General features: G+C 42.9%; 1 long non-coding RNA gene across 1 annotated transcript; it reads right to left on the bottom strand.

Annotated features, from left to right (window-relative positions):
* Positions 1-14,193: 14,193 nt before the first annotated feature.
* On the bottom strand, positions 14,194-15,253 carry LOC131572931 (uncharacterized). Its single transcript, XR_009276088.1, has 3 exons — positions 15,119-15,253; positions 14,651-14,768; positions 14,194-14,281 (listed from the first exon to the last, which is right to left on the bottom strand). It is a non-coding gene; the product is annotated as an uncharacterized LOC131572931 (long non-coding RNA).
* Between the last annotated feature and the right edge of the window lie 503 nt (positions 15,254-15,756).

Here is a 15,756-nt window from a genome sequence, read left to right as displayed (position 1 = left end):
GTCTGATAATCTTATATTGATTTATGACTGTACTGATACAATGGTTTACATCCTTTATCTTCATGGCATTTGAGATACAGCTTTCTATTATCTTAATAAAGTTTCAAAGTTGCTTGTATGTGCTAAAAGTATGAAGAATTGGATTTCTACTGCATGCTGCTGTTGCTTAAATTTATTTATAACTTGATCCAGTTTATTGCACCACTGATTAATTCACTGTAAATAAATGAGGCATGGCTTGGGGAGTTGGACTGATGGAACTGTAGGCCTATTTTGGCCAGCTGTCCAATCATATATAACCACGCAAAACAAATTCTTAAAATAATTTAGAGTGGGTTGTGCTGCCAAGCCAACTGGACAATTTTCTGTGTGCTGTGCAGGTGTTTAGGCACAGTTTGAATGCACCTGAAAGTATTAGCATGGCTGAATGAACTGCATCCACCAAGAGCATAGAGATTTTTATCTGTGCCAGGTCATGGTTGTGGCCCCTGCAGGACTGGGATTTATTCACCTCTTTTATTTACCTACTGTGTGTAATTAGATAAATTTTATGAAATGTTTTCTTACTCTGCTGCTATATTATGCAATATTAGAACTGCAAGCGTTAGAAATGAATTGGGGAATTTTGCAAAGCTGTGAGAATGAACTTTGCAGGCTTGTTTTCAGCCACATCCAGCCCTGCTACCACACATATGATGCATCTCTTTTGATTTTAACATTGCCCAGATGCAGCAATTAATTTTTCTTTGTGTTCCAGAGCGAGCTGCCCATCCTCCTAAACTTACACCAGAGAATGGCAGACGGCCATGTGCTTGCCAAAGAGCCAAACGTTCCCCTGGAAGGATTACCTTGGACAGAGTTTTGTGTGCTCTTGTATGAGTTGTTGTTGAATGCAATGAGATTGTTGAGAGAACGTTGAAGCCCTGATCTTGAACTTCCACAATGCGAATGAGAGGGTGAGTGTCCCGAGTCACCAGCTGCCTCTTCTGAGTTCAGTGACATTTGTTCACACTGCAGTCTTGTTAAAAAGGACCAATATTCATCCCCCTGCAAGGATTTGAATGTTTACAAATGAATACCATTAACAGTGGCTTGTCCACTGCTCAGTTTGATGGAGTTGCTGCAGGTATTTAGATGTGACTGGAGCGTGCATCAAGTCTCTCAGCTCCACTTTCTCTGCAGGGCATTCTGAAAGGACTATCTGATGCTAGCCACAGGGAGCTAATTAAAAGATAATAAATCCATCTTACTGATGAAGAAATTCCCAGAATGTAGTCATTTACCATCATAAAGCAAGTCTTTGTTTTACCACAGTCCAGGGCCAAAATACACTTTCTGCAGAAATGCCATCTTCAAATTATGTGCTTATTTGAAAGAATACCAAGGTAGGATTTTTTTTTGTTTGTTTAATTGTAACTTTTGGATCATGACATTTTTATTTAGAAACACAATAGAAATACCTATTACAAAACATGTCAGTATTTGTGTGAAGGAAGAGTTGTTCTTTTCTGAGTAATTTTAATGCAAGTGAGCTTATGTGGCCTTTCTCCCCAGAAATCATTGTGTTTTTAGGAAGGAAAAAACCCCTTTTTCAATAAGTCAGCTGGCTCCAGAGGCTAAGCTATGCCATTCTTTAAGGTTTCACTTTGTGTTCAAGTTTATTTCTCTTTTAAAGTAGAGAAAAGGGAAGGAAAGGGAATGGGTTGAATATTGTTGGCAGTGTTTATGGGGCTTGTGTCTTACTGTTGCTTGCTTTTTAATTAAGTATTGTTATTAAGACTTACTGTGAGGTCTCTAGGGCACTTCTCATGTACTTAGCAGCTTTTCTGGGATTTTACATTTTCTGTGTTATACAAACCTTTTTTTCCTACAGATCTGTGTTGTCACACTATATCAAGAATGGCAGAAGCATGACACAGACTCTCCAGCTGGGTTGAACAAGAGAGCACCTTTTATTATTCCTGATCTTCTTTTATAGACAGCTCTGAGAAGGTCCAAGAGGTAAAACTCTCATTGGTCATTAAACTAACACATCACCAATACTGGAAAGTCGTGTGACTTAGTTTCACACAGGCTCAAGCTAATGCCTGAAGCCTAAAAATCTCTTATTTGACCACTGTCAGTTCCCATACTATGTGATCTATCTGGAAGTATCTTGCTGATATTTTCTAGTAACAAAGTGCAGGTGAGTGATGAAAAACCAATATGACCACGGACAAAGACCCTCTAACTAATAAAATTTAGAAAGTGGTATATTTATTCACCGGTGGGCAGCGTCGGAATCATCCCCAAAAGGTGTGACCACCTCAAACAAGGTTCTCTTCCCTCTATTTCCCAAAATCTCACATACAATAAGTATGCATAACCTCAGCACCTCCCATCCCCATTCAGTACTAAAATGAGGCTATTGGTCCTTCGTGCGTGTGCAGGTCCCTTGATTTGGGTCAGTGGTCTCTAATTGGGTCAGTGGTCCTCGAAGGAAGAATTAAGGCTTTCATCAGGTCCCTGTGACCCTTTGGCACGATCCAAGGCCCCCTGCTTGGTGATTGATTGGTATTGAGTCCAGGTGATGGTCATTGTTCTCTCTGGTTTCAATCTGTTCTTCTAACGCTTCACTTATTCCATTTTCCTCTATAAACAAGCTCATAATAGCAAACAATATAACAATTAGCTCTGGCTTAAGCATCTAATAATCATTAACTTACTATTTCCTTATTGGACTTTTATCTTGATCATTATAAATTTCTTCTACCTCCAGCTAAATCTTAACCCTTCAAAAATCATGATTCATTTTCCCACTCCTTTTTCAAGGTTAGTAAATTCTTTTACTACTATACAGATTCTTCTTCAAAGCAAAGCTGTGTGGTAGGTGTCCTTTAAGACTGTACCATATGTTCTTGATATTGGAGTCAAAGCTGCTACTTGCTTCAGCATTCTCTATTTCCAAACATAAATTATAACAGACAGAGTCGAATGTATACTAATTAAAATAAGCAAAACAACAATTGGGTGAACCAAGGTATTAAGCACACCAGTTGCAGTTGGTGACCACCCAAAAAGCACATCTCACCAATGATGGGATGGGCTTTCTTCTAACTTTTTTAATACTCTCTGTATATTCTCTGTCATGATGTACTGTAATCAAAGCTTTCTTCCCTTCATTTTTAATTTCTTCAATTTGTTGTGTTTCAATAATTGTTCAACTAAAGTTAAGTTCTTCCCTATAGGCACGGGTGATTTCTTGCACAGTAGTCAAGTTCACCTTTATATGTTGGTGCAATACGATAGGTGCCTGGTAGGAAAAATAACATCCTTCAATTTTGACAAAGTTACAAATGCACAAATTAAATTGAGTTTCATTGACAATGATCTCATTTACCATTATAGTGTGGCATCCTGTCCTAATGCAGACACAACCTTGTCCTTTATACACAAGCAGGGTTGTTTGATTAATGGGATGCATTTCAAATGCTTTGCTCTGTATCCAAACAAGTATTTTTATCATCACTTACATTATCTTCACATATAAACCCAAAATTCTCTTTCGTTGAAGAGGGTTCTAAATTAATGGTTTGCCACTTTCCTTCAACTTTCCATGCCCACATTCCATGCTCAGAAGGATATAGTATGGTCTCTTCATGATTTAGTCCCAAAGCAACAACTGGATGTATCAAACTCATTGATGCATCATAAATAGTCAAAACAAAAGCTGTTACCATCCTTGTCACCGGGCTGTAAGTAAAATTAACTAAAACTCACTAAGATTGGAGTTCTCTTTCTAGATCTGAGGCAATATCCCAAACAAATTTTATGAATTTCAGCATGGAATATGCCTTCTCCTCTGTCCCTGATGACTGAGGCTGCTACTGATTACATCTATAACTGTGCCTGTGCACACCCAAGTGCCAAAGGAATATTTTCACTAGCTGCACCTAAGGTATTAATTATGACTTGCTGATCCTGCTCTTCTATATTTTCCCATTCTGGTGATATTTTAGACAACTTCCACTGGTTGGTACCTAATGCCAATACAGAAGATTGTAAAGGTTGTTTCAGTTTAACTATACCACTACTAATTACTGTCAATTTATTCATTAATATTTCTGAATCCATGGTGTTTGGAACCCCTAGTCCCGTCTCCAATAATCCAGTAACATATCTCTTCTGTTTGGACATGGAAGGTAGATGCCTCTGCAAGCAGTGGGCTAATCCATAAAAGAGGTCCTTAAAAATGGAGCACACCCAGGCTGAATTATCAGAGGCATTTATCTGTATTGCCATCTCTACTCATTTTAATCACTACTTTGGATTAACTAACAATTTTTGAATTCCTGTCTTCTTAACAGCATATTGCCCGGTTTTGGTAATTATGGGGGTTAGGGGTTCTAAAGTGTTTTGAGTCATCCATTATGGTTCTTTTAAGGTTAGCACTGGCTGAGGTGGTTGAGTTATCATCATTTCATCTTTTCAGGGAGCAGTACAAACTTGAGTTATATTAAAATCAATCTTAAAGTCCTTAATTGCACATCTTTCTATTTTGAGACTAATCTCAGAACAGTTAGTTACGCATTTGTCACAGCATTCACAGCCCTTTCAAATAGGTTTCATGGGTTTCTGATGAGATTCATGGAATCCATCTTGGACAAATGCATATTTACATCCCCAAACATTTCTTCTTTCCCATACAGTTGCATTTGTAACTTTTAATATCTGAATCAGAGACTCATGGGTGTCAAAATCATAAGTTTTCCTTGGCACTCGTATTATACCAGTCACAAAATATACAAGTGGTACTGCATTAGCTGTGGCTATAGTGATGATCATAAATGTCACAACTCTCCAGGCTATACTTACTTGATTATCTATTACAACTATATAAAATTTTCTATTTTTCAGAGAGTTGCTATACTATACTTACCATCTCACCCGCACTCTTATTTATTTTCCCGAGAAAGTTAGTTTCAGTTCAATATCACCCAGTATAACTTTCCAGAGTCCTTCAGGAGCTTTCTTCACTCGGGAGTGATGGATCCAGGCACTTTGTTTCTTGATCTTGATTGCAGTAAAGGTGGTGAGGAACACTTGGAATGGTCCCTCCCACTGTGGTTCCAAATTTTTTTCTGCAAAAGACTTAACATATACATAATCCCCAGGCTGTACATCATGTACTTGTCCATCTAATTCTCTGCTTCAAGCCCCAGCCACATTTCTCAATTTCGCTAAGTTGTTTGTTTAGGGCTATCATATATCTGTGTAAGGTTTCTTCCCCTACTTGAGTGGGTGCTGTCCCTTCTTGAATTCCAGATGGCCTTCCACACAATATTTCAAAAGGGCTTAGTTTTTCTTTTACTCTTGGCTTAGTCCGAATTTGTAATAATGCTAATGGAAGAGCCTGAGGCCAATGTAGCTTTGCATCTTGTATGAATCTTATAATTTGCTGCTTAATCAAATGATTCATTTTCTCTTCTTGGCAGCTTGTCTGAGGATGATGTGCAGTATGAAGTTCCCAGTCTATGCCTAAATGGCAGCTAATTTGCTGCACAATTTTTGAAATAAAATGTGTCCCCCTATCTGAGGACATTGTGGCTGGGACTCCAAAGCATGGTATTATTTCTTGTAACAATGCTTTGGTTACCTCTTGTGCTTTGGCAGTTTTGGTAGGGAAAGCTTCTGGCCACCTTGAAAAGGTATCTGTTAACACCAAGAAGTATCGGTACTCTCCTTTCCTGGATAATACTGAAAAATCAATTTGCCAATGCTGCCCAGCTCCATATCTTTTCCCAGTTTGCCCAAGCTTTGGTTTAGGAGTATTTTTGGGATTGGTTTCGAGGCAAAGGCTGCATTGGTCAGTTACCTGAATTACTGTACTTTGTAAGTTTCTGGCTATGATTCTTTGAAATAACTGCAAGGACCAACTGGAAACCCCAATGTGTTTTCTCATGTTCTTCTCTCACTAATGACCATAACATGTAAGAGGGGATCACAAGCCTTTTTTCCCTTTCACCTGTAATAGCCCACCTCTTTTGATTTTAACTTCAGTTTTCTTTCCCAATAAGGCCCTTGTCCTTTCTACTATACCCTAGCTTACCATAAATGGGGTCTTCATTTTTCATGCAGGAACAGAAACGATACAGCACCAATATGATTATCAGATTGTTTGTTTGTTCTCTAAGTTTGGTTACATATATACTGTATACAAATCTGTTCATACAGGTATCTCTTCCACAATTGGCTGCATGTATTGTTTACGTGCCCTTATAAGCATTTTTATTGGATAATTACATTTGCGTATATGGGACCACAACTTGCTCAACTTCTCTATTTCTCATTCTGTTTAGCTCTTACTTTGTGCTCTTTTGCTGACCACGAATGTTCCTTCTCTGTCTGATAACCTTGACCTTTTTCTTAACTTTCTCTTTATGGTCAAATTTCTTCTAATGCAGCTCAGGGTACTACATCTCCCCCTCTTTTCTTTAAAAATTGAGTAACTAAATTGTGCAACATTTGTTGCATCATAACAATGTACATTTAATATGTACATAATGTATGTACATATATGATAAATGTTACATAATTATGTACATTTAACAAGGTACATAATGTAACATTTAGGCATTGTAACAAGCAAGGAAGAATCTGCAGAAAATTTAGAAATACAATCTGTAACATTATTGCCCTCTTGACCAAGGTCTGCCACCAACCCCTTAAACCCAAGCTTGCAAGCCAGTCTCAAAAAGGATCATGTCTTTCTCTAATAGGCTTCATGCTTTCATGTTGTCCTGCCAATTGTTTATGAATATTTTGGGAGTGCTCAGATAAATTAAAACAACACATTCCTTCAAAATCTTCACACCCATGTCCATGTGCTAGTAACAAAAAATCTATAGCTGCACGATTCTGCGTGGTGGCATGCCTAATACTATCAGCATCAGTTAGCAACTCACTCAACACTTTCTTAGTCAAATGCAACTGTTTGTCTCTTCACACCCATGTCCATGTGCTAGTAACAAAAAATCTATAGCTGCACGATTCTGCGTGGTGGCATGCCTAATACTATCAGCATCAGTTAGCAACTCACTCAACACTTTCTTAGTCAAATGCAACTGTTTGTCTCCCCAACAGGCAAGACGAGCTTTATTTTTCACATTCGTGGCAGCCATTCCCTCTGGTAAAAGGAAAGATGTTGCTATGAGAGTTGCCAATGATGGTAAATGCACATTAGCATTACAAGTCTCATCAAAATTCCAAATGGATGGATGTGATCTTTGATGATGACTTTGACTGGCGTTCAATAACTTCCTCATGTGGGGAGCAAATAATGTTAGTGGACCAAGAGACCATGGTCCACTGTGATGGTTTGGCATTTAAAAAAAAAAAAAAGTAGAAAACATGGAAGTGAAGGCTTTGAGAGAGGCTGCTGGGAGTTTCTTCTCTGCTTGAGATCAAGCCAATAGCTGGCCATTTCTCTGAACTGACACCATTTTTGACCACTAAAAAGTAAGATCACTTTTGTGAATACCGCTTTTTAAACCTAAGCCTGGGAACTTCTGGCTCTCTTTTTGTTACTGGCCTGGAAAGGTAACAGCATTCCGGCTGGCCTCTGCTTCCGCTGCGGCCTGTCCGGCCTGGTGGGAGGGGGCTGACCTGGACTCCAGCGGCTCCTGGGTGGAGAATGGAGATTGTGGAGCTTCCCCTGGCTCCAGGCTTACCCAGACTCCAGCAGCTCCTGGACAGAGGATGGAGACTGAGGGGCCTTCCCCAGCTGCAGGTGGGGCCGGGCTCTGCAGTGGCTTCCAGCTTTGGGCTGGGCCGGGCCACAGCTGCTGCTATCTCGTCCCCATGGCCCGCACAGACGGCTCCAGGCTGAAAACCATCCACTGCCTTCCAGTTGCTGCTGAGCTGAAATCCGACACCATGAATACCTAGCCCTGGCCTGGGCAATATTTAACTCTTTCACTACGCAGATGAGACTTGCAGACTTTAATTGCCACTGGTATGGTACCTCTCCGTTAAGGGAGAAATTCTTTAGGACCACTGCGTCCATGGCAGAGGTTGATGGGATGGTGAAGGCAGGGATCCGTCCCGCCGCTGAGTCCTCCAAGGGGGGGCCGTAGGCAGGAACTGGTAGCGGAACCACCGAGAGAGCGGAGTCTCTCGGCGGGAAGCAAAGCGCGGCGTGGACAGTCTGCACGTGTCTCCTGGGGCAGGAGCAGCGGTGCCCAGCGCAGCCGGCACGGACACAGCCACCGGGGCCGGGATGGCCGGGGCAGCTGCGGGAAAAGTGGCCGGGGGTGGGACAGCGGGGGTGCCCAGTGCGGGCAAAGCAGCCGGGGCCGGGGCAGATGGAACGCCCGGCAGGGCCGGCGGGGTGCCCAGTGCGAGCCACGCGGCTGCAGCCGGGGCAGGCGGGACCCCCAGCGGGACATCTGCAGCAGGCAGGGGGCCAAGCAGGAGAGGAGGGGGTAACACTTCTAAAGGGTCCCAGCTTTTCTCTTTCCTTTCTTCTTCTTGTTTTGTCTTTGAGAATTCTGATATTTCTAGAATTTTTACTTTCTCAGAGTTTGTGTCCCCCAATATCCAGCATGCTGCATATTCTTTCTCCTCTGCATTAAACGGTTCTTTTGAATTTACAAAGACGTTTAAAGCCTGCCAAATCCAAGTTTCAAAAGAACCATATCTAGGCCAACAAACGTGGTCAGATCTTACTTCCTTGTTTGCCCATTCGATCATGCGAAAATTAATCATCTTTCCTCTATCCTTTTTCCTTGTACTTGGGGTAATATCCCAATTAGCTAACATAACTCCCAAAGGACTATCTTGGGGTATTTCTTCTAGCAAGTTCTTTTTGCCTTTGTTTTTCCCCAAACCCGACTTACTGGTTTTCTGCCCCCCCCCTTTTTTTTTTTTTTTTTTTTTTTTAATTTTTTTGTGCAGTTGCTTTTTAGTTTGTAAAGGATACAACAGATAACTCTCAGTTTCTTGTGTTTTAGTAACAAATTTATCTTCCCCCCCAGGGAAGCCACAGGGTAGCATAGTCACTCTCTTCCTGATTTAAAGCTTCTTTTGAATTTACATACTGATTTAAAGCTTAACAAATCCAATCTTTAAACGATCCAAATTTTGGCCAATTTAAATTATCTTTTTGGATCATTTCTTTTGTCTATTTAAACATGCAATAATGAATCATTTTCTGTTGACTTTTTCCTCTCTGGGATTCCCATGTATCTTCAAATCGTACCATCATCCCCAGTGGGCTGTCCTGAGGAATGCTCCCCCCCTGAGAAACCCCCTCATGGTTCTCAGATATCCTGGGCTCTTGCGAATTCCCCTTATAATTTGCAGCCCCTGGGTTTAAGGACTTCTTCTCCTTTAAACCCATCTCTGGCAGCAACTAATCAAGAAATCTCCGGTACCAGGAGAATCTTGATCCCACTCATTTGGTCTGTGGTTCAACTTCCAGCCTCACTAAATATTATTCTGTTGCACTATCCTGTCTTTTGCCAACTATTTGGTTCCCGCCTAATTCTCTCTCTTTCTCAATTTGTTCCCCCCCCGTCAACTACTTCTTTCTGGCTACTTCTATTTGCAATCCCTCTTATCTACATACTTAAGTTGCCAACTATTTCTCTTTTTCAAGAAAATTGAACCTGACTCAGTCACTCTCCTCCTGAGTCACTTGACTCAGCGATCAGATCGCTCCCTTCTCCCTGAGGATTTTTCCGTGGGTTTTAAAATTGGGACTCTCCCTCCCGTCCCTCCCAGGGATTTTTACTCGTTCTTCTCTTTCACTCCCCTCCTTTCCCAGCTTGTATCCTCACGGAGAGCCGAAAACTCGGTACATTGGAGGCCCACTCTCACTTCAGGGCTCTGGGCTGCCCAGCCCCCATCTCAGACACTCCACACATACACACAGGCGCACAGCTGCCCCCCCGGCCCAAGCCCGTGGTACTCACACAGTCCGTTTTCCCACGCAGTTCTTCTGCACAAGACATTTTACAGGCACCTTCATCTCTGGCTGGCACTCCTACAGGAGCTCTTCTGAGCCCTTGCTACAGCTAGCTTCTTTTGCTTATGCTTGATCCTAATTGTAACTCCTATTTCCAAGGGAGCACGAGCTAACCTTGGGACCACCTGAAATGATTGGTAAGGAGCTCCTTCCCATGGTTAGATGCTCTTCCCTTGGACTTGAGTTCCCAGGTTTTGGCACCAAAGTGTTATAAATAAAATTAGAATTTTGACAACTAGGTTTCTTGGGTTAATGGCAGTTTAAGTAAAAATGAATATGATTCAGTCAATTGAATAGTAATTTGGTATAAAAGAATAGCGTTCAGGAAAATAATACAATTTAGTGAAAACATGACAATTGATAGATAGAATTTGCCAGGAGTTCAGTACGATTACAGCATAAGCAAAACCAACCGGGGTATGGGGAGGGCTTGTTACCCCACCTCACGTCCAAAACCGACCAGGGTGCGGAGGCTTCCCACCCTGCCTCACGTACAAAACAAAGCACTTCAAGCTAACCTAATATGCTGTATGCTTAGACATATTCATGAATATTTCCCGTAAGTTTCCTCTCAGTTCCAATTTTTCTGACTTTACCTCACAATTCTTCACGGCGCACGCTTCACTTGTTGTTAGGGGGTCTTCAGCCTTCCTTTGGTGGTCTTTTGGCGAAGGCTTCTCCTCTTCCTCGTTGTTCTTTGGATAACCTTACAGGTTTGCGCCTGCATACTAAGCGTTGTGTTACGTGAGTCTACTCATTAGTCTGATATTTACTGATTTTTAGGCCCAATGCCTAAAGTGGTTCTAATTTGGTCCCTCTCAAGGTCATTTTCGTCTTGGGGCATCACCCAAACTACATCCTGTACCTCAGTTTTACCATGTCCCATCTGTAAAGAGGTGCATCTCTCTTGGAACACTGATTCTTTTGATTGCTTCAAATAATCACTTTAATAACAGTTACCATTTAGTTAGCATGAATCAATTCCATTTATTATAAGGATGTTCTAGTTTAGGGTGAATTTGGGAGAAAAACTCCAAATGGGGGTTCCCCAGGGAAAAACAAAATTCAAATGACCCCTCCCCGCAACTGGTCCAGGAAAAAAAAAGAAATTTCCTTGGAGAGAAGTGGAAAAATCTGTTTATTTAACAGAAAATTGAATAATAATAGACAATAAAACCTCTCACCGTTCAACGGGATGGCAAATCTAGGAAGAAAAGTCCTTTTCATGTGGTGTAGCTCAGCTCACTCAGGTTCTTATCAGAGTCTCCGGTGCCAGAAAATGCCGAAGCCCAGGCCCCGGTGGGCCACAGGCGTGAGCTCCTGGGATTTGTCTGGGTGTTTTTCAGTCCAGAGCAGGTTTGCAGAGATCCAGGAAAAAAATTTTAAAAAGGTCCAGGGAACTCCTCTGCCTCAGCTAGCTAAAACTAACTAAAAGCCAAAGAGAAGCTCTGTGCTGCTGTCTGTCCATGCTGCAGACACCACAGTCCAGCAGCAGGATGTGGGGGAGTGATGTTTTCTTTCACCACAAACTGTGTGCTTCTTCTTCCCCCTCTTCACCCTCAGAGCCAGTCTTAAAGGTGCAGAAGTTAATATAGAACATAAACCAGGCGATTGAGGATACCAGTATCATAAAGTCACCCCAGGACAAAGGAGAAAATAGGAGTTCAGAAAAGAAGGGACATTTTTCTTCATGTTTCATGGCCCTTATTTCCCACATGTCCGTCTTTGTGCTGCTCCATCCAGAAAAGGCCTCTTTTTGAGGACCTCCTTTGTCATCTGGGTGAGGCACGAGAAACACACGAATACTGGCCTTGTGCCCTACTAGAGAGAAGGAGGCAGGTGGTTGAAAAGTGGATGGTCCATTGGACTGTTTAGTCGCCCCTGTAGTAGAGTTACGGTTACATTGACTTTTCCACAGTACTCCGTGGCTAAGAATGAGGAGCTGCCCTTGGCTGTGTTTGAAGGATACTGACACTTCAAAAGAAACGTGCTTCTCTTGTGTGTGGCAGCATGAGCCTTCCCCAGTTTTCTACAGTACTGGTAGAATTTAATGACACAAGCACCTCAAGGTAAATGATGGATATTGCATTTCAGTGTTTGGGCCAAAAATTGGTTTAAAAATTAGCCACAGAAAAGGTTGTAATTTTTAGGAAAGAAAAATTCTTCAAACTGTGGTATATGGTTTTCAATCAAGATTTTTTTTTTCCTAAAAATTACTTCTTTCCCATTTAAAACTAATTTGTAAAGAACGTGTGTCAATGTACAGGTCTGATCGCTTTAGGCCCCGTATCTTTCCTTTTTCCTATAGGGCAGTGTAACTTTTGAATCACAATAATTTTTACCACTTTGAAAATGCAACTTTAGTGTTTTTCCTACTAGTGGATACTTACCTGTTCCATGTTAAAGAACAGACAGTTCTGGCAGTGAAATATGCTTTACGTAAATGTATCTTTTTTCACTGCTCTTCTGGTATTACATGCAGCAGGGGCAACATTAAAGCAGTCTATACTGACTTATTTTTGAGGAGCTATTAGAAATTATTAATATTTTCAGTATATCTGCAATAAATTAGTGTGTGTTTCAGCTGCAACTCTCCTGTGCGCTCTAGTGCCAGCAAGATCTCCTTGCAGTGTAGGAAGACACAATTTTTGCTGATATGCACCCAGCTATGTGACTGTCCTGGGGGTTAGGTGTCTGGTTAGGTGTCCTTCCTTTTGTTCCTTCTCACCTATCGTGTTTTCCCCATTAACTAGCTGTAGGGAAACCTGACTGCTCATACTTACTGGGTGTTGGAGAAGACAAAGAGTTTGGCTGGGCCCAGGGGGGAGGTGGCCCAGGGAAAAAGGGAGGGCGGGGGCAGGTGGGGGCTGGCTGGTTTCTTCAGCTGCAGAGCAGGACACACTTGAGGGGCTGTTGTTGCTTGGGGAAAGGAATTTGCCATAACCCAGATGGAGATGCTGCTGCTGCTGCTGCTTCTTTTCCTGTGGGCCTCGCAGCCCCTGTCCTGCCGGGACGTGCGGCAGTGCCAGCCACCGCCGCGGAGCTGCTGCTACACCTCAGCCACCGGCCCGGCATCTCTGCTCATTCCTGCTCTTGCAGCTGGGTGGGTGTTCCTCAGAGCCCTGCTGGGCTACCGGGATCAACTGCCTGCAGGGGCTTTGTGAAGCAAAGCCTCTCTTCTATCCTTTCCCGTCTCAGCTGAGAGGGCTGTCACGAGCTCCCTGGTTCTGTTTGGTTGGTAATGCTGTAGTTCGAGTTGTTTGTTTGCCTTGTTGTACATACCAGTCAAAAGCTGTTCTTCCTATCGCCAGATCTTTACCTGAGAGCCCCTTCATTTCAAAATTCAGAATTATAATAATTTGGAGGGAGGGGGGGGTCTACATTTTTCATTCCGGGGGAGGCTCCTGCCCTCCCTCACAGACACCCATCTTACAATTACAAATGGCTACACCTGCGCTAACAATACATTACACCATGGAAATCTCATTTAAGGGTCAAAAAAGGCATTTATTAGATTATTAGAACAATGCTATGTAAAAATATACAAATATTGTTATGTAAGAATATACAAATATACAAGTACCAACTTAAATTATGTTAAGAAAAGATAATTTATTTCCAGCCTCTACAACAAAACTCACTATACATAAAAATCAATTAGATGTTTAACCATTTATTACATATTACTAAAAACATACGGCCCATATAGAAATACAAAAATATACTTTCCCTCTCTAAATAACAGTATACAAATAGTGGTCATCACAGCTGACAGAATTCTACAATTCTACTACTCCATATCATATCAATCCATATCCAATGTTAACATACAGATAAAAATATAAAAATACACATATCTACCTATGCAAATACTAATATACCTATTTAAAGAGCAAAATAACTATAATTGTAGCAGTCGAAATATACTCAACTGTATCTCCTAGGTATAAGGAGATAGAATTTAACACAACTATAGCAACATATATGTATACTTACATATACGTACAAAATTACAGACATGTATGTGTATATATCCATACATATGTACAAAGAATATATCCATAAATAGAAAAACATATATATAGAAATATTTCTATACAAATAGGAATATACATATATACATATATAAATAGCCACATAATTATCCCTCTTTATGCCTAAGTCCATTCTTCTTTAAACAGAGGGAACTCAGCCCCCCCATCTTCAAAGCCTCTCCCTCAGTTTCTTCCAACCGTGCAGAGCAGCTCTCCTGGACAAGGACAGCAGATGGGACATCTGGGAGGCAAAGGGAACACCGAGTCATTATTGGGACCTTTCCCTTGGCAGCACCTGCCCTTCCAGCAGGGAAGGGAAAACCTCAGAGCCTCCCCAGGAGGGCTGAAAGAACAAGCAGGCCGAGCGGGCCAGTGTGTGGCTAGCCCAGGCGCGGCGGGACTGTCCCGCAGCCCCCGGCAGCCCGGCACAGCTCCCGGGCCCTGCCGGCACTGCTGCCTTGCCCAAGGACAGCCCCTGTGCCGGCCGGGGCAGCAGCGCTGAGCAGCCCCAGCATGGGCAGAGGCTGCTCCTGCCCAGCCGGGCAGCGCCCATGGCTAAAGCCCACGCCACCCTCAGCACCGCGCGGCCTCACCGGCCCTGTGGCCTCACCCAGGCTCTCGGGGTGGCAGCAGCAGCAGCTCCCTGTTCGCTGCTCTTGCTCGTGGCCTTCAGCTTCTCCCTGCTGGCTCCTGGCAGTGTCTGGCTGGCCTCAAGGTCTTCAGGGCAGCTGTGGCAAAAGTGGAGGCTTTGGAATTGGTTCCAAGGCCTGGCAGAGCTGCAGTCCCTGACCCCTCTGTGCTCCCTGCTGGCCCCTCCATCCCCTCAGCCCCGCCGTCCTCTCGGCAAAACCCCAGCCCCCCCTTCAGTTTCTTCAGCCCCTCGCAGTCCTCTCACCCCTCTCAGTCCCTTCTGACCCGTTCTGTCCCCTCAGAGCCGGCACCCCCCTCTGCCTGTGCCACCTCCCTGTCACCTCAGTGCCACCATCGCACTCTGCTCCACCACAGCCCTCAGTGCCCCCAGCAGCTCAAGGTCACCGTCCCTTCAGCGTCACCGCCTCCTCGGCCCCCTCAGTCTCACCGTCCTTCAGCAGCTCCTCAGGGGACAGTGCCTGGGGCCACCGGCAGCTCCCACCGCTCCAGGGACAGCTGGCGCTGGAACTGCTGCTCCACCGGGCCCGGCCCTAGCTCGGACCCAGCACAGGAAGAGGGGACAGAGGGGGTGCAGGGGGAAAAAGAAGAGGTGAAAAAGGCAGCCGAGGGGGGAAAGAGGTTAAAATGCAGCCTAAGGCTACACAAACGGAAACTTATCCCTCTGAACATCTATATTTCCCTTCAAATATACCTATATGCATTTATAAATAGAACTGTCTATATATGTATATATGTATATTAATTTTACTCTTGACATATATAAATTTCAATCAGAAAATCTATAAATGCAATTCCATATAAAAAATATATCACATCTTTAACTATCTATATCTACACTTAACTAGACAGATCTCTAAACAGAGAGCTTCTATAGAATCTATATTATATATAAATATATTAAATAATTCAATCTATAGAAACAGAGCATTAGAATCTATAAACGTAACTATAAGCACTACTAAGTAGAACTACAGAACTACAGAAAGCTATAGATGTAAAACAGAGGGATTGTGCCTGCCTGATGGTCACAGGCCCTCCCTCTGTCTCTTCCTGCCGTGCAGGGCA

The sequence above is a fragment of the Poecile atricapillus genome, chromosome Z, assembly GCF_030490865.1.
Source record: "Poecile atricapillus isolate bPoeAtr1 chromosome Z, bPoeAtr1.hap1, whole genome shotgun sequence".
Taxonomy (NCBI): Eukaryota; Metazoa; Chordata; class Aves; order Passeriformes; family Paridae; genus Poecile; species Poecile atricapillus.
The sequence above is the reverse complement of the archived record's forward strand: the minus strand, read 5'-3'. Positions and strand labels throughout refer to the sequence as shown.